At 37.1% G+C, this 27,271-nt stretch overlaps 1 long non-coding RNA gene and 4 other non-coding genes across 5 annotated transcripts; 3 read left to right on the top strand and 2 right to left on the bottom strand.

Moving 5' to 3' along the window:
- Window positions 1-14,546: 14,546 nt before the first annotated feature.
- On the top strand, window positions 14,547-14,743 carry LOC145603336 (U2 spliceosomal RNA). Its single transcript, XR_014104845.1, has one exon. It is a non-coding gene; the product is annotated as a U2 spliceosomal RNA (small nuclear RNA).
- Window positions 14,744-15,370: 627 nt separating this feature from the next.
- LOC145602834 (uncharacterized) lies at window positions 15,371-19,760 on the top strand. The gene is made up of 4 exons (XR_014104626.1): window positions 15,371-15,435; window positions 16,136-16,190; window positions 16,702-16,851; window positions 19,191-19,760. It is a non-coding gene; the product is annotated as an uncharacterized LOC145602834 (long non-coding RNA).
- On the bottom strand, window positions 16,698-16,859 carry LOC145603228 (U1 spliceosomal RNA). Its single transcript, XR_014104757.1, has one exon. It is a non-coding gene; the product is annotated as a U1 spliceosomal RNA (small nuclear RNA).
- A 130-nt stretch (window positions 19,761-19,890) lies between the features above and the next one.
- LOC145603168 (U6 spliceosomal RNA) lies at window positions 19,891-19,993 on the top strand. Its single transcript, XR_014104702.1, has one exon. It is a non-coding gene; the product is annotated as a U6 spliceosomal RNA (small nuclear RNA).
- Window positions 19,994-20,627: 634 nt separating this feature from the next.
- LOC145603356 (U5 spliceosomal RNA) lies at window positions 20,628-20,743 on the bottom strand. The gene has a single exon (XR_014104860.1). It is a non-coding gene; the product is annotated as a U5 spliceosomal RNA (small nuclear RNA).
- Window positions 20,744-27,271: the final 6,528 nt, after the last annotated feature.

The raw sequence follows: 27,271 nt of genomic DNA, 5'->3' as shown, positions 1-27,271 counted from the left end.
ACTCGATACCTCGGGATACTGTTCGGTGGCCTTACAGAATTGAAAATTGGTGCTTATCGGCTCAAGATATTTCCAGGATCGTTAAGGACGGATGTCATTTAGAGTTCACAGGCTCTCCGTGTTTTACTTTATCTTGTAGACTTGCTGTTATTCGCGGGCGTCTTAAAGACTGGTGCCTTAGTCACAGGAAAGCTTGGGGTATAAATTGGAAGGCATTATGCTTGGACTTATCTTCTTGTTCTACTCAGTTACAAAATCCAGTGGCGCGAGTTCTTTTTCTTAATACTAGGGAGGAGAAGATTGCCGAAGCAACTGCTTCTTTTCTCTACTGGAAACAGCGTTCTAAAATTAAATGGGACGCCGGAGGGGAGTCACACTCCAAATTACTGTTTTCGGTTGTCCAAGCTCGTCGTCGTCGTAATCTGATTGTTAGTTTGAAGAATGATGCAGGTATTTGGGTTTCCGATTCTCTTGGGCTCCGTTCTTTGATTCAGGATTTTTACTCAGATTTGTATTCTCCTGTTTCTCCTTCCGGTAGTGACTCTCCTTTTTCTTGGGATCACCTTGGCCTCCCGACGTTGTCTCTGTCTCAAAAGGATATGTTAATGGCCCCATTCTCGGCTTCAGAGATTAAAGCTACAATGTTTCATATTGCTAACGACAAAACTCCTGGGCCTGATGGCTTTACCTCGGCTTTTTTCAAGACTCATTGGGAGGATACTGGCCATTTTGTTATCTCGGCGGTTCAGTACTTTTTGCTCATGGTTATATGCTGAAGGACTGGAATAGAACCTTCTTAGTCCTGCTTCCAAAGGTTTCTCAACCGGAGTTGGTGTCTCAGTTTCGACCGATTGGGTTGTGTAATGTCCTGTATAAATGCATTGCGAAGTGCATTACTGGTCGTCTGCAACGAGTTCTTCCCTCTCTTATTTCAGGGTTCCAGAATGCCTTTGTGCCTGGTCGCCTAATTTCTGATAATGCTCTTGTAGATCATGAGCTACTGTCCTTTATGAATGCTTCCAAAGCACGAAAACGTTTTTACGCGGCTCTAAAATTGGATATGAATAAAGCTTATGATAGAGTGCGCTAGGATTTTTTAAGTCAAGCTTTACGGGCTTTTGGTTTTCCGCCTTATTGGGTTCACATTTCTGAACAGTGTGTTACAACTGTGTCATACCAGGTTCTTGTGAATGGGAGTCTTACGCCCTCCTTTCGACCACAATGTGGTCTTAGACAAGATGATCCCCTGTCGCCGTATCTTTTTGTGTTGTGTATGGAGGTATTGTCGGCCTCTCTTAGGCGGGCGGAAGAACAAGCTTTGTTTTCTGGTATTCGTGTTTCTAGGGGCGGACCTTCGATTTCTCATCTTTTCTTTGCAGATGATTCGCTGTTATTTTTCCAGGTTTCGCCCCAGGCGTGTGACAATGTCATGGCCATTCTTTCGGCCTTTTGCTCTGCTTCGAGTCAGATGATCAATCTTCAGAAGTCCTTTGTCAAGTTCAGCCCGAATACGCCTGACGACTACCGTGATTTTTTGGCTCGCAGTCTTCGTCTACAATCAAAAGCTTCTTTGGGTACCTATCTAAGCCTTCCTGTTGACCTTGGTAGGAGTAAAGTTTCGGAATTCAGGTTTTTAATCGATAAGGTTGTTAGCCGGTTGTCTGCCTTTGCTTCTCTTCGTTTGTGGGCTGCAGCAAAACTGATTATCATAAATTCGGTGTTGGTTGCATCGTTTAATCATATCTTGTCAATTTTCAAGATACCGTCTTCTATAGCTTCTCAACTTGACAATATGCTTGCCAGCTTCTGGTGGAGATCGTCCGGTTCTCGGAAGGGTTTGGCGTTGCGCTCGGCTTCTCTACTTCACTTACCCAAAGGTTTGGGGGGTTTGGGTTTGCGCAACATTTCTTGCTTTAATTCAGCCCTCCTTGCTGGTACAGGGTGGAGGATGTTTCGAAATCCTCAACTTTTGGTTTCTAAGCTCATGTTTTCGAAGTACCCCTCTCTACCTGTCACCCCGGAAGCTCGTATTTCTCGACCCTCTTGGGGTTGTCGTGGGTTACAACTGGCTCTTTCGGCTGTTTCTTCCGGTGTACGTTGGAAAGTGGGTAGAGGTAATAGGGTTCGCATTACAGTCGACGACTGGGCTCCTGGGGACCAGTGTTATTCAGGGATGGTTTATCTCAGTCGGATCTTCCGACTCATGTGTCTGATATAATTGATCCGCGTTCTAACGTGTGGGACTCCTTGAGAGTCCATCGGTTTTTTGATGGCCCAACGGTCGTTAGAATCCTTAGTCTAGATCGTCCGCAGGAACTTATGGATGATTTTATGTACTGGAAATTCTCTAAGGACGGCTCCTTTTCTACGAAGTCTGCCTATGCTCTCTTATTGCAGCAGACTATCAGGTGTCCTCCTTTGGGGTCCTTACCTGCTCCCTGGTGGAGAAATTTTGGGCACTTCCCCTTCTTCCAAAATGGAAGATCTTGGCTGGAAAATAATTCAGGGTGGTATTTCGGTAGCCTCGGTTCTAGCTAATCGCGGCATTTCTGTGGATTTGGTTTGCTGCCTCTGCCAGAGAGAGCAGGAGACGGTCGACCATTTGTTTCGAGACTGTGATTTTGTTGCTCATTTGTGGGTTCGCAGCTCGTTTCATTTCAACAGCCAAGGTCTTCTTCATCTTCCCTTCCTCCAATGGTTTTCTGTTATGGTCTCATTATTAGCAGCTGCTAAGGATTGGGAGAATCTGGTGCAGTTTTTCTCCCTTCTTTGGGCTATTTGGTTGTCCCGTAATGATGTACGTTTCCGGCAACATATTGTCTCTCCCGATGATGTTTTACTTCTTGCTTCTCAGTGGAAGGTGCGGGGGATGCAAGCTCGGGATTCTCACCTTTTCCTTCTCTAATTTGGGTCCTAGTCCTAGGCCGACTAGTTCGGGGTTTGCTGCCACGCTTGCTGGGGACCCTACATCGGGGTTTGATATCTGCTTGATCTGTGATGGGTCTTGGTCTTCCTCTGACAACTCGGCAGGCGCTGGTTGGGTTTTTCGTGATTGTGACTCTCCTTTACTCCGTGGGGGAGGGGCACGTGCTTCTCTCTCTTCTTCAGCCTTACAATCTGAGTTACAAGCTTGTTTCGGGGGCTACGCAGTGCCTTTTCTCGTGGTTTTCGTAGGATTCTTATTTACTCGGACTGTGAACCTCTGTGTCTGATGTTAGCCCATAAACAGAGGGATGAGGTTTCTTTATACTGGTTACTTCGGGATATCCGGGTTCTTCTGTCTACTACTACGGCTTGTACAATTCTGAAGGTTCCTCGAAAATGGGTTTCTCCTGCACACTGGTTGGCTGGAAAGGCTCGTACTCGGGAGTGTCTTTTTTGGTCTTTTTAATTTTTTGCTTGTCCTTTTATTTCTTTGCTCTCACTGTCAAAAAAAAAAAAAAAAAAAAAAAATTCTTGCTTTTTTTAAAAAAAAAAAGGAAAAATTGATAAAAACACTAGGCGAAAAAACCATTTGGGCACCGGTTCAAAACCCCCCTATGCCACCGGTTTTGAACCGGTGGTCATTTGGGGGGTGGCAATAAGTCAAATAAAAAGCCACCGGTGGCAAAATCGAACCGGTGGCAAAAAACAATTCCCGCTTTATTTTTTTTGTATTAAATATAAATGCCACCGGTTAACCGGTGGCAATGTACATGTTATGTAATTTTTTTTTTTTGGCTTTTTTCTAAAAGAAAAATAATAGAACAATTAAATAAAAAAAATTAGAACATCAAAATACAAATCAAACAATATTGATGAATGTAATCGAAAATTTATAATATATAATAAAAAAAAATTACAATATAGATCGACCAATAGAATCGATCACTATTTCCTAAAAAAACAATAAACCGAACAATCACAACATATAAAAAAAATTACAATATAAATAAAAAAAAATACTACAACATCAAAATCAAAATTCTTGTATCTTGATTCTTGATTCTTCGGCTTGATTCTTCAATTTTAGATCTAAATCAATATACCTGATCCAAAAAAAAAACAATCGATTAAAATATTTAAGATGCGAAAAAAAAAAAACAAAAACCAAGAACAACTGCATGCACAAACCAGAAAAAAAAACCAAAAAAATTAAAAACAAATCCAGAAAAAAAAAACCAAAAAAATTAAAAACAAAAACCCAAGAACAAAAAAAACAAACCAGAAATTGATGACCAAGAACTCGTAATAAAAAAAAACCCAGAACTTAAATGAAATCAAATCGATTAAAATCAAAAAAATCGACTTCAAATTGATTAAAATAAAAAAAAACGAATCCAAATCGATTAAACCCAGAAATTGAAGACCAAGAACTCGTAAAAAAAAACCCAGAAATTAAAAAAAAATAAAAAAAATCTACTTCAAATCGAATTCCTAACAATATTACACCCATAAACCCAGAAATTAAAATCGATTCAAAATCAAATCGATTCAAAATAAAAAAAAAACCCAGAAATTATAAAAAAAAACGAATCAAAATCAATTAAACCCATCAATTCCTAACAATATTACAACAATCAAACCCAAAAAAATCAAGACATTTAACAAAAATAATTAAACCCATAAACCCTAACCCTGAATAATTAAACCCATAAACATGCATGCACTGAGCGAGGGTGTTGTTGTTGTTTGGAATTGGTGACGGCCGTGATGGCGGTAGGTGAGATGAGACGACGGAGAGGAGAGAGAAGGAGAGACGAGGGTGAGGAGAGAGAAGGAGAGACGAGCGAGAGGAGAGGAGAGAGAAGGAGAGACAAGGGTGAAGAGAGACGGCGGAGTAGTGGTGTGTTGTGGTGGTGGTGGTGGTGAGACGAGATGGTGGAGAGGAGAGAGGAGAGAGATGGAGAGGAGAGTGAGTTCGGAGGAGAGATAGAGAAAGAGAGGAGAGAGAAGGAGAGGAGAGAGAAGGAGGAGAGGGGAGAGTGAAGGAGAGAGGCTGAGGGAGAGGGAAGTTAGGGTTAGGGGTTTATAAAGGGGGGGTCCGTTATTTTTTTTTTTTTTTATTAACTATCATTATTGCCACCGGTTCAAACCGGTGGCCTTTCCAATTTTTGCCACGGGTTTGGTTGAACCGGTGGCAATTGTTCTTTGCCTCATCCCACCACTTAATTAAGCCATCGGTTTTCAAAAACCGGTGGCCAATGAGCGTTGCCTTTTTCAATTTTTCTACTAGTGAAATAATCCCATCTTTCGCTGGTTCGCTCAAAATATTCCCAATTTTGGATTATTTTTAAATAACCTATACTTTGGGGGTTATTCTCTTTAAATGGTCCCAAATAATCGGTAACCAGTTAAAGAGGTTATAATTTTTTTATTTTTTGTTTAAGTGACACTTGTCACCACATGATTAGTTGATTTTCTATTTTTTTAATTTAAAAAAAACACTTGAAAACCACCACCACCACCAACCCTGATTCTGGCAGGCGGGAGCATTCTCCCACCGCCCAGCCACGTACCCCCGCCCCTAATTGTCGCTCCAGACCATCTGTCACGGAATATTTTGTGGACTAGTTTTTTTTTTTTTTTCTTAAGGGAACTTAGGAGGTTCCCGTGATGGGGCCTAGACCAAATCTAGACTAGCCTAACACTCAAGCAACAAAAGATAAACGCACACAAGTAAGAGACAAGCACCAACAATGTTTTGTGACTTACAAATTACAAGCATTTTCTCTCTCTAGAATCTCTTTCTAGAATCTCTCTCTAGAGCTCCCAAATTCGATGCCCAGCAAATGAATGTCTTGGCCTATTTAAAGGCACTAACTACAGCCCAGTCGGATAGGAAAACTGCCCACTACGCCCACTACACCCATGATCTAGTAACTACCCACTACGCCCACTACACCCATGATGCTTAGTTGGATGTATTTGGACTTATACACGTACTCAAGGAAGTTATCCACATTAGCATGCTCTCGTAATCGCTTGGTAATCGCCAAGTCCCACTATACCATGCTCCTATATTTTAGGAGGCATGCATCAATGTGCATATGTGGCACTCAACCGTCTGACTAGAGTTACCGCCCACTCCCTTAGTGTTCCTATTTTCTATGGCCACTAAGTAAGGGGTGTAGGTTCCACTTGACGTGGCATTATCCTCTCAGATTAACTGCCCACGTTCATGGTTACACCCTACTACTTTGGTGCTCCTATTTTATAGAAACCGTCCCCGTAGTGGCTTAACCGCGTTCCCGTTTGACCACGTTAAAGGCACGGTTTAGATAACCGTAAGTCAACCCATTAACATCATGGTCCTGTATTTTAGGAACCATACTTAGCCACGTGTCACCTCAGCATAACCGTTCCGACAATTTAGGGAGAGTGGTGCAACGTGGGTGGTTAACTTAACCACCCACTATCCCCACTGCTTAGCCAATCCCTAGATTTAAGGCAACCACATGCAAACACGGTGACTAAGCATAACCGTCAAGAAGACTCTACCATAAATAGTTCACCAAGGAAAGCTTTGCGTAGACAATCTACAAGCCAAGGTCGTTCCTTAGCATCAAGCATATGGACACGCAAGTCCATGATTCCCTTGAAGGCACCATAGTCATCGTTGACCCGGGCTACACTCGTTCCTCCATGCCGGAGCCACTACGGTCACCACCAAAGAGACACCCTAGCATAATCCCAAGAGCATCCCTTAGTCAAACCACGCACAACCTAGCTAGCATGCACCGTACTAAGCCCTCAGCCTTCGTTAGTCACCCCGCATCCATCCTAGTCGGGACTACCGAGTCGGTTTGTCCTATCAAGTGTCCATTATAGCCATCCAAGTGTGTTGTAGTCCCCATAGGCTCTCCTATGTCCAAGACCATGTCCAAGACCATGCCCAAGGCCCCTAGCCATAAGGCCACCCTTAGGTCAGCCACTGACCCCTTGAGTGAGCATTTGCCCCCTATAGAGCTTTATATTGCTATAGCCTTGAATTACTAGTGAACACCCAACTGACAGAATCACAATAATGGGCTCTCAAGCCCGATCCTTGAACCTAACCTTGGCCCTATGACCATGTATGATATATTAGGGTCGTAATAAGTCTCCTCAATAAGTATCAAAGATTGTTATGGAGTTTTGCTCATCCAAACACTCAGAGGATCTTTTAGTGCGCGCGCGCGTGCTAGCTCTAGGCCAAAGGCCTAACTGACCAAGACTTTGCTAGCACCATGGTCTAAGCACTTGGGGATCATCCCTGATAACCTCACAAGCCTTAAACATAGTAGTGAGCTACTCTAGCCTCACTTAGCTCGTTCTTCTGGAATCGAGCGCTCACTTGCTTGTGTGGGCAAGTGGGATCCCGAAGGCCTTACGCGCCTATGCGGGGTTGTCGACGACCTTGCCTAGGTCGACCAAAAAGTGACTATATATGACACCATCCCTCTCCCGCACTGGCGCCAGCTCTGACGCGTCCCCTTCCCTCTAACCCCTGAACCACTTAAACCACCACCACAAAAACCACCTAACTAAAACCCCGAAACCCTTAAAATAACCCAGCCCCACTGATAAAACCCCCTAATCGGCCCTCCCCTACCCTCGGAACCCCAGCGCCAAGGGTTCGGAGGGTGGGGGAGGGCCGATTGGGGTGTTTTTGCGACGGGGCTGGGTTAATTTAAGGGTTTCGAGTTTTATTTGCCGTGAAGGTTAGGTGATATAGGCGAAGGAGGAGGGAAGCACTAGCGACGGCGTGTCGAGGGAGGTTTTGGGAGCTGACGCCGGCGTGAAAGAGGGTTGGTGGTGGTGGTTGGGAGCTTCAAAAGAAGCCAGCGGTGTTGTTAGGGAGGTGGTCGGGGTGGGTTGTTTTTTTTTTTTTTAAAAAAAAAAAAATTTAGTTTTTTTTGTTATTTTTTTATTTAAACCAATTATGTGGTGCCACGTGTTCCCGTAACCTAATACAACAGGTTGGGTGATCGGTTGGGACTATTTAAAGCGAATAAACCCTAAAGTTTGGATTATTAAAAAATAATCCAAAATTGGGATTATTTTGGACCAATCAATTGAAATTATTTTGGGCCAATCGGCAAAATTTGGAATTACTTTTATCAATTTTTCAAAAAAAAAAAAAAAAGTAAAAAAAAAACAGAGAAGCTTCCAAAGTCCCCGCCTTTAGTTTTCCTTACACAGCGTTGTCCCGCCCTCCTAAATCCTCGAGCACTGTGTTGATTAGACTAGACATTTAGAGAGTCCACTAAGTCATCTTCCTAAAACCATGATCACCTTTCTTTTTTTTTTTTTTTTTTCTTTTTATATCACACTTTCATCATTACGAATTATACTTCATTTTCAAGGAGAAATGAAAAAAAAAAAAAAAAACAATATCAAGTAAACTAATTTCGTTTTTGATGGGGCTTGTTTCACAATCCATTTTCATGGAGAATTTGGTGTTGAGGTAATCTACCGCTTTCGTTCCCCTGTTTTTATTCAATTATTTATGTACTACATTATTTTAATCCAATTAATTGGTTTGTGGAATTGTGAGTGCAATTAGCCAATTATTGATTTATTGTAAATTATTCTATGATGGTTATGATGCTTTTTCTATTGATAATATGTTTTTTCTTAATTTATTAGTTTTCGGGTAACATCGATAAATAACTACGGAGTAATTGACTAATTGATAATTGACTCATCCCGAAAAGCCGATTATAGTTTTTACTCAACAGAATTTTGTGATTTGAACTGAGGACTCTTTTTGATTGTTGCTACTTATTGGGTCTAAAATAATTATAGATGTATTTAGGCATCAATAATTCAATTTTATACTATCTTTGTTTCCTATTTGCAACTTTGGAAATCAACACGGACTCCAAGTCAAAATTTCCAAATAGTGATTAATGATTTTATGTAATTAAGGGTAGGAGAGATAAAGTGAGGAAGGCTAATTCACCCAAAGCCACATTTCACTAAACCACCACCTTCTCACCCACCTCACCATCGTCGTCCACGTATTATTACCTCTGAGACCCTACCTTCACCACCACTGACTAAGGTCTGTTCTCTTCACCTTAAAAAAATAATATTTCCTCCGTTTTCTTTTACTTACAACACAGCCTTATGACACGTGTTTTGAGGTCGGGTTTATGTAATGTAAACGAACAAATTTTTTATTATAATTTTTACAAATGATACTTAACCCTATTCTAATTTTCGTGTAAAAATTACATTGATAAAATCGCTTGTTTACCCTCACTAATCATCTCCTAAAAATGCGTGCTTAAAAGGTGTGTTGCAAGTAAAAGAAAACGAAGGAAGTATTAAGTAAAAATAATTTCAATTCAGTAAAAATAAGTTCAATTCAGTAAAATTCTGTTTTCTTAAAGAAGAATTATAATAGAAAATCAGTAAAAATAATTTCAGTTCAGTAAAAATAATTTCAGCTCAGTAAAATTAAGTTCACTTCAGGAAAAATAATTTCAGTTTAGCAAAATTAAGATGAATCAAACAGGGCCTAATTAACTACATATACTTCCTCTGTTTTAAAATAAATACCCAGTTTGATTTTTCCGCTATTCACACTTTGACTAATGTTTTTTCCTTATACTTAAGATCAAACATTGTTTTCAATATATCGTTTCTTGATATCAACTTCCTATCATTTATACTTATGGATTATTAAATGTATTGTTAGTCAAAGATCAACGTTGGCACCGGTCAAAGTGGGGGCATTGATTTGAAATAGAGGGATTATACAATTGCTAACTCCTAAGCATTTTCTTATTGTTTAGTTACTTATGCTATATCTTAGAATTCAATTTGCTGTGACTTGTGATCACAGTTGATGGAATTGGTTTAATATTGTTGGATGGTGAATTACATCCCTTCATTTGTCATGGCAAAATACTGTAGGATTTGAACACCATTGGTTTTCACTCAAATTGTGTTGTACTTGGAAGAGTTGATTAAAAATTCATGAAATAGGAGTATCCGATGAGATGTAGTTAGCCTTGGTACCTTGAAGTTTGGTCACAAACTAATATGTACAAGGTTTGCTGGAGAATTGAATTTTGAATAGTAACATATTAAAAGGTAAGTCCCACATTGAAAGTATGTGAAGATACCTCTTTATCTATATTTGCTTGCATAAGTTGTGCATTGTCTCTTAGGCCCCTGCGCAAGGATGACACGCACAAATTGAGAAATGGTCCAAATTTTTTTCAGCAAATTTGTCCTTTTTTTTAAAAAATAATTTTTCCTTCAGATTGTCTGCTTGTTTATATGAATATTAAAGCTTATTGATCTGGTTTTAAGTAGGTATTGGATTTAAGGTCACTGGAAAAATAGAACAAAAGTAGAACTTGACGAAAAGAGAGAAAGGTGTTAAGATAAATCAAGAAGATAGAAGCACACCATTAGGCTGTTGCTAAGATTTTTTGAATTATACTTATTTTTATCAAATAATAATTTGCAAGATTGATCTTTGATGACCTAAGGGTTGCTGGGTTGATTAGTTTATAATTGTTTACAATAAACCTGCACTTGGCTTGGCTTGTGGGAAGCTCATTTATGTAACTCCCTCCAAAAATAAACGTATGCCACTTATTGCAGTGAGCACATGGTATTTTTTTTAGTGTAAGGTGAAAGAATAGTTGAATAATAGCAGGCTTTGTTATTTATGCAGGAAAGACCATCTTAGTTCTTCTTTCTTGACTGATATTTGACTTTTTAGCCTTTCCTTCATATCTGATGTGATTTTTTTGCTGCAGTGTGTAAGAGTGTTATAATCGCAAAAACAAAGAGATGTCTTTGTTTGCTGTTTTAAGGAACTGTTTTTGTAAAAGAAGGTATGTACTACATCTATTCATTTTTGTTGGTTACACAATCTACTGCTCATTCTTTTTTGTTGGTTACACTTTCTTTTGTTCATTCTTCTTTGTTGGTTACACTTTTTTTTATTTCCTATTTTGGCAAAAAATTTCTTCTTCAATCCCACTTTTTACACTCTCCCTCTAACTCCATGGTCTGTAGCTAAGTATGCGTAACTATCATTTAGGAACAAAGGTAGCACGAGTATTTGAACTTTTCTTGGTTGTAATTTTGAACTTTTTTCTGCTGAATAGGCACTTGATATACCTTTGGGCCATTAGGGATAAAAGTACATAAAGATATCCTTCTAACCTTGTGGATTAGCAAGAAATTTTGCAATTGTTGTGCTAAGTCGATTACAACAGAAGTGGAGCTTTAAGATGGTATAGTTTATTAAATGATATCCTATCACATTATATGCAAGAAATTTGTAATTTCCTGTAGATATATATAATTGAACCTATAGTACACTTTGTCACTGTTTTTAGAATCACTAATACTTAATGGACCCTAAAAAGGTGAGTGTATATAAAGCCAATTAGGCACGTACTAGAGCATCTTAGTTCTTCTATGAAACTGCTATAGACTACGACACTCAACAAATAAGTAATGAACAGAAAACAGAGAAATAGAGATAAAGCTTTGATCTTGATTAATATTCAAAACTAACGGCTACAATGGAGAAAGGTTCTACCTTGGAGGCTACTCTACTTTTCTACTACTAATTTCTATTACTTCTCACAACATAAGTCTGCACTCTTACATTGCTCTTTCTTCTATACCAAGCTCTATGCTACCCAAGAAACCTAATCATTAAGAGTTTTGTCATGTTGAGCACAAGGTGATTGCAGTCCACTTCAATTCCTACATTGAACAAGATTTGCAATATTATATCCAAAATCAATCTCTAGTCCCGGACGTCCGTCTCGTGGGGGCGTGTAAAGGCTAATGATATCATAGTATAAAAAATATAATGTACCTAGACATATACTCTGAGGACTAAAGTATCTAGTCATAGTCTAGTCATCTAATGCTTACTTATGTAATATAAATACTCTTGTTTACTCATCAATATAATCAAGCTTTCCAACATTCTCTTTCTTATAACTCTATCACGAACCGCACCGGTGAGGACTACGAGAGTCCTCAAAAATTGTCATACTCCAAAACAACTCTATCATGAACCGCACCTGTAGGCCTACTAGAGTCCTAAACAGTTGTCACACTCCAAAACCCAGAGTCTAGGATGATGACTCTAATGGAAAACACTGAATTTTCTGAATTATTTTCTTTGTGAAATTGTACGTTTATTTGGCTACAACGGACATGATATGTATAATATTAGGAGTCCTTATCACTTAAGACTTTAGGTGTAACCAACTCTCAATGGGATAAATATCATCTTATCTACTTTCCTTAAATATAGATATTGTCTCCTTAAGTGATATACATCAAGTAACAAATACTTGATTTAGGATAGACTTTGGACGCCACTTTATCTCCAACAAAAGAAAATAATGAGGGTGTGAAGAAAAGGCGTCTTTTTTCCTCAAGCCGAGGTTAAACAACTTATTAAAGTTTCATTATTGAATTGAAGCACAAAGACACTACTCATTTTATTGACTCGAGAAAATAAAAACTAAATGTCTTTTATTAAATTGAAAAACAAATCTACAGACATAGACCCGATATGATGAAAGGAAAACGACTAGACATAGGACTCTTCTAATCGACCTATCAGACTATGGCTAAACTAGATAGAACCAAGCATAGATGAGTTGCTTGAATGTTTAGCTTTGCCTTGGAGGAATTGAAAACCAAGAATAGATGAGTTGTCTATTGCCTTAAAATGGTACTTGCAGTATGCATTTGGCTTTCACCTCTTTAATCTTTATTCTAGTGGTGAATCTTTACACTACTACAGAGTCACTTTTGAAGTTGTCTCTTTATTGTTGCCTAGTGTTCATGTGCGACTCATAAGCCTTTAGAGTCGCCTGTGATGAAATAGGTTACACATAAATTTGTATTTAAAAATATGAAAAAAAACCCTAACGTGTCACACTGTCACCAAATTATTGATGTTAACTTATAAGTTTTTGGAGACGTGTATTTATAAATTAGGTACCATGTATGGTTGTGGTAGGATTTCTGAAAAAATAATCTTACGTGTCGTCTATTATTAATGAGCGATTAAGTGGCCTCCGGAGTCACTTTTTTTTTTAAATTAGTTGACACGTATGGTTACAATTGAAACTATTAAAGAGAAAAACTCTTTACAAATCTCTCTTTATTAATAAGTGACTCATAATCCTTTGAAGTCGTTTATAGCAACGCATAAGGTTGTTATAGTAATTAGAAAAAAAAACCTTAGACGTCGCTAATGAGTGACTCGTAAACCTTTGGAGTTTCCTTTTATAAATTAGGAGACATGTAAGACTTTGATAGGATTCCTATTATATGAATTTAAAAGAAATATACCTTCACCAAATTATTGTAAGTTACTCATATGCCTTTAATTCTGCTGAGTGCTGATATAAAATAGCAGACACATAATGAGAATTTAGAAAAAATAAATAAAAATGTGTACATTTCTTTTGATTAGTAGTGTGCGACTCAAAAGCTATTGGATTCGCTATTATATACTTTCTTTATTTTTATTTACTCATGACACACCACTTTGGCACGTACTTTAAGAGAGATATTAGACTAAGTAAACAGACAAATTACTTGACAAAATTTTACCACCTGAAAGTGATAAATTGCTATGATTTAATTGTTTATAACTTAATTAGTTTGTTTACTTAGTCAAATTGCTTCCTCAAATAGCATTTTAAAAAGTTGTATTATAAGTAAAAGAAAATTAAAAAAAAAATGGAGGAAGTACTAGGGGTCACGTATGTTGCAAATAAAAGTTATAATAACTAATTTTATATTGCCTCCATCTCAATTTGACATGTTGGATTTATTTTCATGATTCATATACTAACTTTAACCATAGGTTTTTAATAACTTACTCCATATTAAAACCAATTCTGTCACCACATAGATATCAACAAAATGTTTATAATATCAACTTGTTCATAGTTAACCAACATTTTACATTATATATCTAACATCTAAGATTAAATTAATGCATTGGCATGTGTGCCCAATTTGATCGTGTCAGTTATTCTGAAACGGAGGAAGTATGTTGCATCATCATCAATGTACAACTCCTACTTTTAGAGTCGAAGTTACAATATTTTTTTAAAACATAAAAAAAGTCTTACGTGATGCCTAATTATCAATGGGGGACTCAAAAACTTTTAGAGTCGCTTGTATTAGATTGGTGACTCATAAGCTGGTTATGGGAATTTAGGGGGGGAAAAAAAGCAATGAGGCCAATGACTATCAATATGAGGGTTCAACTGTTAACTCTGAAATCACAAGGTCAAATCCTAGTTGAAAAGTAATTTGATGTTTTAAAAACCCAAAAATTAAATAGATACTTTCGTGGCGTCTCTTATAAATTTATGAGATTAGTCCAACATTTGGGGGTTCTGAACAATTAAACTCACTGATTGTTGTCTAGTTGAAAGATGTCATGTTAATGATTTAGGGGATCCGGCTAATGATATAAAGTAGTGATGTACCACATCGAAAAGTAGCGACGAGGCTACTTCAACTTCAGGAAATAAAAGGCAGGAGGTGATACAGAACAATTCATACCTTTCTCGGCCTTTTGGCTAAGATCAAGTGTAGTATCTGTTCTTATCAGTTTAATATCTGATACGTGGGCCAATGGCCCACAACGATATTAAATTTATTTTTTAAGGGGGAAGATCCACCACAGTAGCTTGCTACTGGGATATTCAAGCGTCGCCCATACGTTGCACTACTGCACGGGCCTGGCACACCCCACCAACACTTAGTTTGATAAATGTTCTGGTTTTTTACCTAAAAGACTATAAGAATGAACGACTAGTGGTATCTTTGGTAGTAAGAGTCTTGAATTGCACTTCTACAGGCACTAATGAAGAAGTTAATAGAGCTATACTTAAACATGCTTAACTGAAACCTACCTGCATATCTGGTTCTTTCAATGCCATAATTGTAACAATAAAGCTTTTGTTCAACTAAAATACATGCTAAAATTGAGTTATTCTAAATCAAGTAGGTAAGGGTCTGCTCTCTGGTCCCCTCTCACAAGTTGTGTTGTAGTTATCTGTGTTTGTGCTATTGTATAGCAGAGTACAGAAGACTTTGATGTGAGTTTTTATCATTTGCATTTTTCTGCGGATGAAGTTGTACTGACAATGAGATTTATATGCAACTGGTTCAAAGAATAATATCTTGCTTATGCGCAATTGCCTCCTAGATATAGTCTAAAACATTAGTCCCTATCTTCTCCATTTGGGTCTTTATGCTCCTTGTACCAGGTTATATTCTCCTTATGCAGTCAGTTTTCTTGATAAATGCACACTAACAAATTTAGCTCTCTAAAACCATATATGGCATGCCTAAGGTGTTCAGACTAATGGTTTATGTTAAATACTACCAGGGTCTGTATTCTCTTTGAGCCTTAAGTGCCACATTGCCTCAATCTGGTCCAAGGTATTTTTAAACATTTCTTTTATTCTTTTTTGCAAAGTTTCATTTATTTGATTCTCTGTTATTGAGTTGGACTTGCTGCTGGCATTAAATTTCAGTTGGAAAAATGAAGTTTCCTTTATCTTATGTCAATAACCAAAAATAAGAATGAGAATTAAGGTTTGGTGGGAGAAATTTGGCAGATTGATTTTTGATAACCTAAGGGTTGTAGAGTAAATAGTAGTTATCTTGCTGGTCAAAAACTCACACTCAGTTTTTGGTAGTTCTTAATAAGTAACTCTCTCCAAAAATAATCGTATGCCACTGAATATAGCAAGTAAAAAAGACCAAAGAAATAGTTTTCTCGTGCTGACTGCGAGAAGGGTCACACATTCAAGTTACTAGCTTGTATCTTCTTTCTTGGCTGACTCTGGTCATTTGTGATTGTCCTTACATCTTATTGTGAAGCTCAAGAGAATAGGAGAATATTATCTGCAAAAACATAGAATATCTTTTCTCTGTCTTATGGGGGAATGATTCTAGTGAGACTATGCCATTTACTGGCTGTTGCTTCCACATTATATCTGTATATCTTTATTTCGCATTATGTCTTTATTGTGTGGTTTTACATTTGAGTTACGAACCAAAGCTCCAGTAAAATCCTTTGTCTTTTACTTATGCTTCATCTTGGACTGAAAATGTGAGATGAGCTTTGTTACAACAGGTGGGGCAACTAATTCAATACTAAGAAGTGCTAGTATCTGAAGATGTCAAGGAAGGTAGGAGAAAAATTAAATCTTTTAGCTCAACTTCCCTTGCTATCGTTTATTGGTTTAGATACTTGGTGATATTTACTGAGGTTTGTTTGGGAAAAGTCACAGCTTTTGGAAGTTGCTCAGCTGATAGTGTACCTAGAATATTGTATTGAAAATGAGCTGTGGTTGGCTTTGGCACTGTGAGATGTTTTGGGTGTAACAAATTCTAGTACTAGTAGGTTTTTGGAGATTTGATTTTGTGGGTAGCAATATTATATAGTCCCATATTTGAAAAAGATAGAGATAAAGGCTATATTATAATGCTCTTGCATCTTAATTGATCACATTTGATAAAATTGGAACGATAACAGTGGAGATTTTTAGATTTATTATTATTATTATTTTAAAATAATTTTCACTGTGTTTTAAGTCTTTTAACTTACCAAACAGCTTCAACAATTCCTGCAGCATCTGATATGTTATTGTGTTAAATTATTAGTATATACCTCTGATGATTTAACTGGTAATTGGACAGGGGCCGCGCGAACGCAGGCCCCCACTATCACAAATTATGACGTACACTCTTCCTCTTGGGAAGATGTTAGACAGGCACCCCTCCTAAAGTGCAATGGAGGCCACCAACCTAGGCCATGAGCCTTCTTGATCGCCCATTGACCCCGTCCAGGTAAGTAATTTGCTTGTTCATATACATCTTTATTTTATAGTCATCTCTTTTACACACCCCTTATTAGTTAAGTGATGTGGGACAAGATCTAACCTTGCAAAGCTGAATTTCATGATTGTTTATAGCAAATAAGTGATTCATTCATGTATGTGTTATTGTATCTATCAACTCTCCAAATCTAGTACTGAAGATGGATTAATTAAACAAGCAATACATCATATGTGATAAATTTATGTACAGTAGCCACTCTTGTTTACGGCTCTTCTAAGCTGTATCCAAAATATAAACTATGGACTGTATAAGATCAGAGATTTAGATGATTGAAGTGCATCAACTTTTCTAAAAAACAGTTGCCACTCTTGTTTGCAGGGAAGCCCCAGTTAATCTTAATGATTGACGATGTCGTTAATCTAATGGCATTATTGTAATATTGAAGAACAGTACTCAATGCCACCTCATGAGTGAAGATAACAGTCAGATAACGGCCATTTTGCCGTTACTCCACCAACACCGCCATTATTAAACTTTCTCCATTGAAAAGCTTCCTGCTTCTACCTCCATTAAAGCTTTCCCGACCTCGACCACCATAGAAGCTTACCATCTCGACCACCATTGAAGCTTCCTGACACCAACACCATTTAAGCTTTCCCGATCTCCACCCACCTTACCCGATCTTAAACAAAAACCCTATGAATGAAGGGTGAAATTAAGGGCATGGTCAACCCCAAAGGGTAGGGGTGACCATGTCCTCCATACCCCGCTATTAGCTGACTCCGAGGAAGGTAAGAGCATCTCCAATGGTTTCATTGTAAGGACTTGCTTGCAATATAAATAAAATTTTAAGCTACATGCTTACCATTGGAGAACAACAAATTGAGCAACATGCTAGCAATTGTAGCCTAAACAAGCCACATGCTTGATTGTAAAAGAGACAAATACATTACACTAATATTGTAACATGTGTATAATTATTTATTTTTTAAAAAAAACTTTATTTTTTACAAACTAAAAAATGTTGTAGCTTACCATTGGAACACTTTGTTGCTAAAATGTGTTGTAGCTTAAAAATTAATGTGAAAAAGCAAGCTACAAAGTATTGTAGCTTTCCATTGGAGATGTTCTAATACTTCAAAACTAGCTATTCTGCTGACACTTGGAAATGCCATCCAAGTGACAATTGAGCAGGAGATAGCAGATGACAATATTGAGCTGGAGATAGCAGATGACAATAGTTGTGATGGTGAAGAAGTGTCGAAAATTAAAAAGTTAACAGCACCATTGTTGAGTTAGAGGAGTGAGGAGAGAGAATAATGGATGGAGAAAAATACTGTAGTAGCCTAGGAAAGAGGAAGGAAGATGATGAATTGAACTAACGGTGAATAAAAGCAAGTCACAATAAATTTACAAAAATATCCTAAATAATTCATGAAAATGGCAATTTTACCCTTATGATTAACATATTTTGTCAATCATAAAGATTAACTTGAATTTCCTCCTTGTTTGCCTCTATTAATCTCTTTTGTGTAAATCGCAGACAAATGATTACTTTGCATCTCTGTCTTGCTAATGGGTATTTCTAATTTTAGTAGGCAGGGAATGTTTAATACTTAATTTGACCTTATACAGTTAGAGCAATTACTAGATATTAAAACGAAAGACTTATACTGTTATTTTACCTACCACGTATATAATTGTATATGATCTCTACACCATACCTTTGCATGCCAACCCTTGCATGGTCTTCTTGGTATCTATGGAGTATTAGTTATACTAGCCAATAGTCCTGAAGGTTTTGAGTAAAGAAAACAATTGTTCTCTACCCTTTAGGAAATGGCCACTAATTGGCACCAATAACTGGCGGTATATGATATCTTAGTTCCTCAAAAAAAAAAAAAAAAAAAAAAAAAAAAAAAAAAAAAAAACTGGCGGTATATGATATCTTAGTTCCATGATGTTGGGGATAACTCTTCACTCTCTTGGCGGGTTGAGTTTAACTAAAAATGAAGTCTATGTTCCTTCTCACTTTACATGTGTTTTACATTTTTGCTTTTAATTGTTAGTGTAGCACATGGTGTTTGATAAGTGCTGCATATGCTGAATGATGTTCTTTTAAGTTAGAGTTGATTTACAATATGCTGTTCTCTGTAGTGTTGGACTGTTCTTAATTTTTTTCTTTCGTAGATTGTAAGTTAATTTTGTTCTTGCAATGCTACCGACTATTAATCAATGTTCTAACTCTAACTTGGATGAGAAGCCAAAAATTTGTAGCTGATTCGATGATTCATTTCAATAGCTGATCAATGGTGTTGCTTTGGTGACGATTCATTTTTTTTCTTCAGAAAACACTGTTGATGCCTGCTCTAGCTTCTGTAATCTGCATTAATCTCTTCCTCTTTATTGAGGTCAAACCGGGGACAACGTGAATGGTAAGGTGAGGTTACTATAACCTAAGTTGTGTTTGTTCTATTGCTATTGGGGTGATGGCCATATGCTATATAGTTGAATAATTCTTCGTAATTCATATTTCTGCTTGCGGTCATCCGGATTGAATTACTGTACCATGAGTAAATAACTACATACGCAGTATATATTGATGCATTATAACAAAGTGTGCTGGTAGAGTTCTTGCTTGTTCTGTACTCTTTAGGGATCATATCTCACTGTTCTTTATGAGTCATCTGTTACTACCCTAAATATCATTTTGTATGCTGGACAGGCTTTCTTACAATTTTTTTCTTGTTGAAATCTTTGCAAGACATTTTAGGGTGTGCACTTCTATTAGTAGTGATTCAAGTGCATGACATATTGGGAGCTGATTTATAGTTAAGCCCAGTGCCTGGTTTTACAATTTTTATCCATGCATCTTTCATCTGACATTGTTCTTAGTTTCTTACTGAAGATGAAAGGATTTTTATCTAATATTGGCATATGCTCCATATTAGGTATACTGGAGAAGTAGATTTTTGAGCAGTATGTCCCACACTGAAAGTATGTATGTACACCTCTTTGTTTATAATGTTTATGCACCTTCTTTGCATTGTCTCTTCGGAGACATCTGATAAAATTGGAACGATACAGAGAAGATTAGCATGGCCCCTGCGCAAGGATGACACGCACAAATCGAGAAATGGTCCAAATTTTTTTGTGCTTTATGAAATTGGTTTCCAGGTAAGGACCACATTACTCGTGCTTGTTCTTTGTTTGTCTACTTTCATGAGATGTGATGTAACAGATCACTATTTTCTGAATGAAATTTTTTTATGTGTATTTACAAATATTAGACTGTGGTTAAATATTGGAGTCAGGATAGGATTCATAGGGACATAAAAGAGTAGCATGGATCTTGCATAGAGATTAACCACAACTACAGAAACTGTTCAAATATCTGTTTACAACTCAAACATGAAGTGCTTAAATAGTCTCTGCTTAGGACATATATCAGATACTTTACGTGGTTTTCACCAGGATTTATACTCAATACTCTCCTTAAGCGACATAATGCATCGAGTATCATTTTTATTTTCACTTACTGCATGTTTATATGTATGTAAAGCTTATTTCTCTTATTTTCTGTAGTTAAGTAGCTAATTGCATTTTAGGTCAAATGAAAAAAAATAACATTTGCTCTGTTTTTTGCTAAAAAGAAAGAAAATGCTAGGTTAAGGGTCAAAATAAATCGATATGAAAAAACATGCATTTGTAACAATTTGCAAAGATGATATTTGATTACCACGATTTAAGATTTGTTTATAAGAAACTTGAACTAGTCTTGTGGGAAGCTCCTATAAGGAACTCCCTCCAAAAATAAACGTATGCCACTGAATGCAGCGAGCACACGGTATTCTTTAGTAAAAGGCGAAAGAATAGTTTGCTCTGTGCTCACTGCATGGCTGCGTGATGATTTTAATTGCAGGCTTTGTTATTTATGCAGTAAGTGTTACACTGGTACCTTTTATTTTCTTTCTTGACTGATGTGGGACATTTGTGTCTTACCTTTATATTTTATGTGAAATTTTGGCTGCAGAGTATGAAGAGCGTAATATTCTCACACGTCTTTGTTTGCTGTTTTATGGGGAGATGACTCTACACAGTGACTTTCGTTTTATGGATGTTGCCTCCTACAAATGTGAAGGTATGTACTACATCTCTTTATTTTTGTTGGTTACACTTTCTCTTTGAGTACACTTTTTTCCTTTTACCTACAATTGCAAGCCTTTTCTTACACAAGCCCACTTATAATGCTCCCTACAAACTAGGCAACTAGGTCTCTATACATTTGAGTTTTTTTTGTAAATCGGCAAACATCAATCACCAGAAGCAAATATAGTGTGCATATGGCTTTTCAGTTTGCCGACCTCTATAGCATCAATCACCAGACTTTCCCTTTTGATTGTGGCTGTTCCTTGTCTTTTCTGTCAAATTGTGGGGCTCCCTAATTCTTCCGGTTATTGCCTTTGTTGAATGGAAAGTTTTTATGAGACTTTGACAAAAAAGCAATCTCCGAGGGTGGGGATTTCTCTAAGTCATCCTTTGTAAATTTATGCTCATGGGCGGAAAACGAACCCATTAACTCCGTCACACTGAGTTTTGTGACGTCCTTAGATTCAACAATTATTGTGGACATTGTGTTGAACCTTCTGTCCAAAGATCCTAAGATCTTTTGCACTATTTTTGCATTTGAAATCTCTTCTTCATAGATCTTCATTTGGTTTACAACCTCCATGAATCTAGAATTGTGACCTTTTAAATCCTCATTCTCCTTCATCTTCATATTATCATATTGACTCCTCTAAGTATTGAGTCAAATATGTCTGATTTTTTCATCGCCATGGAACTCCTCCTCAAGAAGACTCCAAGCTTCTTTTGTGTGATGGACTGATATTCTAGTTTAGTATTTCTGATTTAACAAGGTTAATTAATAAAGATGAAAGCTTGATAATTTGATTGATAAAGGCCGGAAGCTTACATAGGTAGTGGGTTTAGCCTATAACTCTCCTATTAGCAGTTTGAGGTTGCAACTCTCTATTTCAAATAACCCAATTCATGCCTACTTTCTTCTTTCTACTCTCTCTTTATTTATACTTAGGCAAGACTACTAACCTAATTATACTAACTTCCCAAAGTGCCCCTTCTTAAGATTGGTCTATTACATTACCGGCCCCCTAAACTTCCACCTTGTCCTCCAGGTGGGTAATAACCGGAACTTGATTTTCGGTGATAGCAATGATTTCTCAAGGTTTATGAAGGATTTGAAATTTGGCTTATAAATATAAGGTTATAAGAGTTGGGTTTCATAATAGATGTTGGATGGATGGGCCTAGAGTTAACAAGCCCAAAACATGAAAGGTAAATGGGCCTAATAATTTGCGCTGCTTCAGTAAATTGAATAGGGTTGGTTTGTAGCTATTTTCTTCCCATATATGCACGTGGCACTAGCAGCGAGAGTTTGTTTATGCTAGTAGCCTTCAGCTCATTGACCAATTTGCCCTTAATAACCCCATCTTGTATAATTGGCTTCCTCTACAAGCCAAAGAAAATTCCAGTCAAGCTTCTGCCAAAAGCTGCTCCTTTAGCAAACTTCAAGAAACCACTCCTCTTGAATCATTCCTCATGCTCCACTTTCGGCCAAACCTCCACCGCAAGTAAAACCACCGGCGAAATCTCCACACTTCTCCTGCGTGAAGCCACAACGACCAACATCGCAACTGCCATGCAAGCTCCTGCACCATTCCCAACCGTTTTCTCCGGCCAACCTACGCCACCACCATTAAAACTGCCGGAGAAGTCACCACTTATTCTGGTCGGCCTCGATGGCGGCGACTTGATTTCACCAGCAGACCCGCCTCGACCATTTTTGCTTCCCTTAATCGAAAACATGGTTGGTTTGCATGTAAACCCACCCCAAAAGCCACCTTCGAAACCGCTCAGCCCACCACCAAAATCACTAGCACATATAAATCCACCTATCAACCCACCAGCACGTCCATGACGTCCATCACCATACTCGCTTGCAGTAATCTTACCACCATGCTCACTATTTCCGGCGAGGAATCCTGGACCACCGTCGGTTCCACTTTCTCTCGGCACCACTTTTCAAAATTTCCTCCACCCTTGTAAATGTTGCCCTCCTCACTGAAACCACTAGTAAAATACTTTCAAAAGTCATAGCCTTACCACTATAACCCCTATCATCTCTAAATCCACCTGATTTCCTAAAGCTAGTGCGCAAGATCTACCACCAAACTCGCTAGCAATTTCACCTTAACTTCTCCGAAATCTCCAAGCCTAACACCATATTTTAACTCTTTTGCAAACCCTTACCTCCACTATTCAATTCATCATCCAAATCCCCGAACCCCCATAGGCCCATATTTACCATTGACACGGCCTGCCTCGCATACAACTCTAGTTGGGTTGTGTGTGAACCCTCAGGTAAGCCATCTTTGAAAGTACTCATCCCACTGCTAGATCCACACCCCACCGAGTCTTGCACTCCTCGACCAAGGACCACAACAGGAATCAGATTGTGTCGTTGCTCAACGGAATAGAATTGACGGACCAACTGAACCTTCAATCCCGCACTCATAGAATGGTAGCCACCTATGTTCACATTCGAACCACTACAATGCTTCGCCATAAAGCCCGATAATAACCTTGAGCTTCTCCTCTTCATTCAACTGGAAAAAATGAAAGTAATCCTCCATTTGGAAGATCTAGTCATTTGAGTTTTCCTCCATTGAATTCGGGAATTTTAAGGGAAATGTGTTTAAATTCCCCATGAATCCATTTCTTCATAACTCGTTCGCCATCTGTTTCAGCAAAATGCATTTTTTTTTTTTTTTTTTTTGGTTTTGGGCTAATGAGGCGGTTTTCGATGCCAGCAGTCATAGGACCACTGGTCTGATATTCTAGCTTAGTATTTCTGATTTAACAAGGTTAATTAATAAAGATGAAAGCCTTGATGATTTGATTGATAAAGGCTGGAAGCTTACATAGGTAGTAGGTTTAGCCTACAACTTTCTTATTAGCAACTTTTAGCAACTTTGAGGTTGCAACTCTCTATTTCAAATAACCCAATTCATGCCTACTTTCTTCTTTCTACTCTCTCTCTCTCTCTATTTATACTAAGGCAAGACTACTAACCTAATAATACTAACTTCCAAAAGTGCCTCTTCTTAAGATCGGTCTATTATATTTTGCTGATGAGGCTCTCATGATCTTAGGGAAGATTCTATCAGAAACACAATTGATGATATGAGATAAGGCTCTAACATCCTTCATCTCATCATCACTTATCTTCTTTAATTGTGCTGCACTCCTTGTTTTCGTACAAAACCAAATTCTACTATCTCCCACAAAGCACTTGTTTTTAGAAAAAGCTTCATTTTTATGCACCAATAATCATAATTCTCTCCCGTGAAAGTGCTGGCATAGAATTTGTGGAAGAGGTTGACGTTGAAGCCATACTTCAACTACCTAGTTTCTTCTTCTTCCTATCTTTTTTTTTTTTTTTTTTTTCTCTTTTGAGGCCCTTAAGATCTAAGGCTCTTGATACCAATTGTTAGAGTAAGCTGGAAAGTGTATGTAGAAAAGAAATAGGAAGATTGCTTGTATTATTTTGATATGTACCAGAGGACTCTACATAATTGTGATGCAATGAAGAGTTACAACTTTTGGCATTTCAACTACTCTTAATAAATCAAGTACATTCAAGTTAATTCACTAATTTCTTCACTAATTGCTGAACACTTAAAGTCTCATTTACTAACACTCCTCCTAATGTTGGGAATAGTGACTCGTTAAAATGACAATTTGCAAAACTAGCCATAAATAATTCTCCTGTTGTATGCTCCAGATATTTAATTTTTTATTATTGATAGGGATTCGAATCCAACATATATTCCCAACCTCTTTTAAGAACCCATCTTTGAGTGTTGTGGTGGAGCTATTGGGACATAAACTGCACATTCAAAACTTCTTAGATGGGAAAATTTTGGTTCTTGACCATTAACCCCTTGTAATGCGAAGAACTTGTGATAATTTGTTGGCCTAATGGGAATTAGTGATCCTGATGGAGAATGGTTGGATTTCATTTGCTAGACTGTTTGTGTAGATGTTCAACATTTATCCCAATGGACATGCGATATTCATTAAAAGCTAAAAGTAAATCACCCTATCAAGACAAATAGTTTTAATTAGAGTATATGGAAAATGTGCCCGTAATCTAATCAGTTGAATCTCGCAAATGCAAGGTTGCGAGCTAATAACAAAGATACATGTGATTATGATGCATAGATTACAACCATAAAATATCTAAATGGTCCACATGGGGGATGTTGTAGAAAAGTATAGTGGGTGAGCTAGATATGTTCTTTAGCCACGTAACTGAATGCCGCATTTGTAATAGTAATTTAGCGACACCACTTTGAACAACGGAGTTAACACGGAAATACGAGGGACAAAGAAGAGCATAGCTATACTTACAAGGCTAATCTAACAATGGTTTGTGTTTTGTGTTTATCACAAATCTCTTAAAAGAAAGCTCGAGAATAACTTATAATATGGAAAGAAGAGAATGACATACTTTCCCCGACATATTTCACATATTTGGCATTCTCTATTTATAGAGAATTAAACATAACATACGTTTTTTTAAGAGAAGTTTCTTAACATCTAAACCTTTAAGGGGGCGTATAGGTATGAGGTATGGGTTTAGAATGACTAAAACCATACCATATGTTTGGTTGTCAAAAGTATGATTTTTAAACCCATGAGGTATAAGGTTTTGAAACCTTAGGGGGGGGTGGGTTTGGCCCATTCCATTCCCTTAGGTATCAAATAAAAGGAAGGAATAGTGAGAGATTCCATTCTAGATTGAATCTAACACTTATTATTAAGTATCAAGTTGCAACTTGATATCTTCCTAATTTCAAACTCATACCACTCTGCGAACCAAACGCCCCCTAATATCAGTTAAAATATATCTTTCTAAGAAACATGTCTTTTAATACCCTATTAAAAGATATGTTTCTAAGACAACTTTTAATGCTTAAAAGTTTAACATCAAAAGACATCAATATACTAACTTGTAACTTATTAAGTACATTAGATAGTTATACTATGTCGTTTAACTACACAACACCAAATGACATAAACATGTAAAATACTTATAAGCACATTTATTATATAAAGGTTCCAACAATCCTCCTCCATTTATTTAGTAAGTTGTTAGAGCTTATACCTTGCTTAACATTATAAACACTCTAACTTGTGCATTACAAAAATGTCGAAACGATTGAATTTTTGCTTAGTATGACATACTTAACAACAATTCAGATTGTGATGATAGACTAAGCTTTGAATCATACAACCACAATGAAAACGTGAAGATGTCGTACACACAAATTAATTACAAAATACATAGTTCATTTGACACCATTAAAGGTCTTGTGTCCATATCCAAACTTAAAGTAATCCAAGCAAAGCCCGAAACTTGGTGAAGCGACCCAACTTCATACTCATTTAGGTAGATCGTTTATCACATGCGTTTACAATATGAGCAACATTTCAAAGATCTATTTAGAAATTAATTCAACCTCTTACATTGTAGTAAAAACCGAGCACTAACCTTGGGTTATAAAGTAAATGCTCCCAACCACAAATGAAGTAGTATCTTCATGGTTTAAAAAAAATTAAAAAAAAAAAAATTAAAACGTAGTACACTCAAGATCTAGTGTTGTATAAGACGTCAAGTCGAGTTTTCTTCCACTCATGACTTATCAATAGGATTAAGACCCATCCTAACAGTTTTCAAAAAAAAAAAAAAAAAAAAAGACCCATCCTAACACAATATATCTTGGCAATGGTTTTGTAAATAGATTAGACTCAACAAAATCAATGGTAACGACCCCATTCTTTATCATCTTACGCAGAGAGGGCAGAGCGAGGATTTTTTAGCTACGGGGGCCGACGGTTGAATCAATATATAAATATATACCTTATTATTGTAACGATTATTTTAATCGGAGTTTATGATTTTTTATATTAATAACTTTAATAACATATTTACACACATGTTAAAATTGTTGGCAACCTATTTTTCTATGTATAAAATCCACTCGTTGACTATCAACAACTCTTAAAATAAAGAGTGTTTTTTCATGATTATACCTGTCATATCGCATACAAAACGGGATTTATAGACAAATTAGTAGTAAACAATTACACAAGTAGAAGATGGAAGAAACAAAAAAATAAATAAAATGAAGCCGGTAATTTATAAAACAAAAATGTACGTGATTGAATACAATTACAAGATTGAAGAAACGAAAAAAAAAATGAAGCCGTTAATTTTAAAAACAAAAATGTACATGATTGAATACAAGTACAAGATTCAAGAAACGGAAAAAAAAATGAAGTG

The sequence above is a fragment of the Chenopodium album genome, chromosome 21 (genome assembly GCF_948465745.1).
Source record: "Chenopodium album chromosome 21, dcCheAlbu1.1, whole genome shotgun sequence".
Taxonomy (NCBI): Eukaryota; Viridiplantae; Streptophyta; class Magnoliopsida; order Caryophyllales; family Amaranthaceae; genus Chenopodium; species Chenopodium album.
The sequence above is the reverse complement of the archived record's forward strand: the minus strand, read 5'-3'. Positions and strand labels throughout refer to the sequence as shown.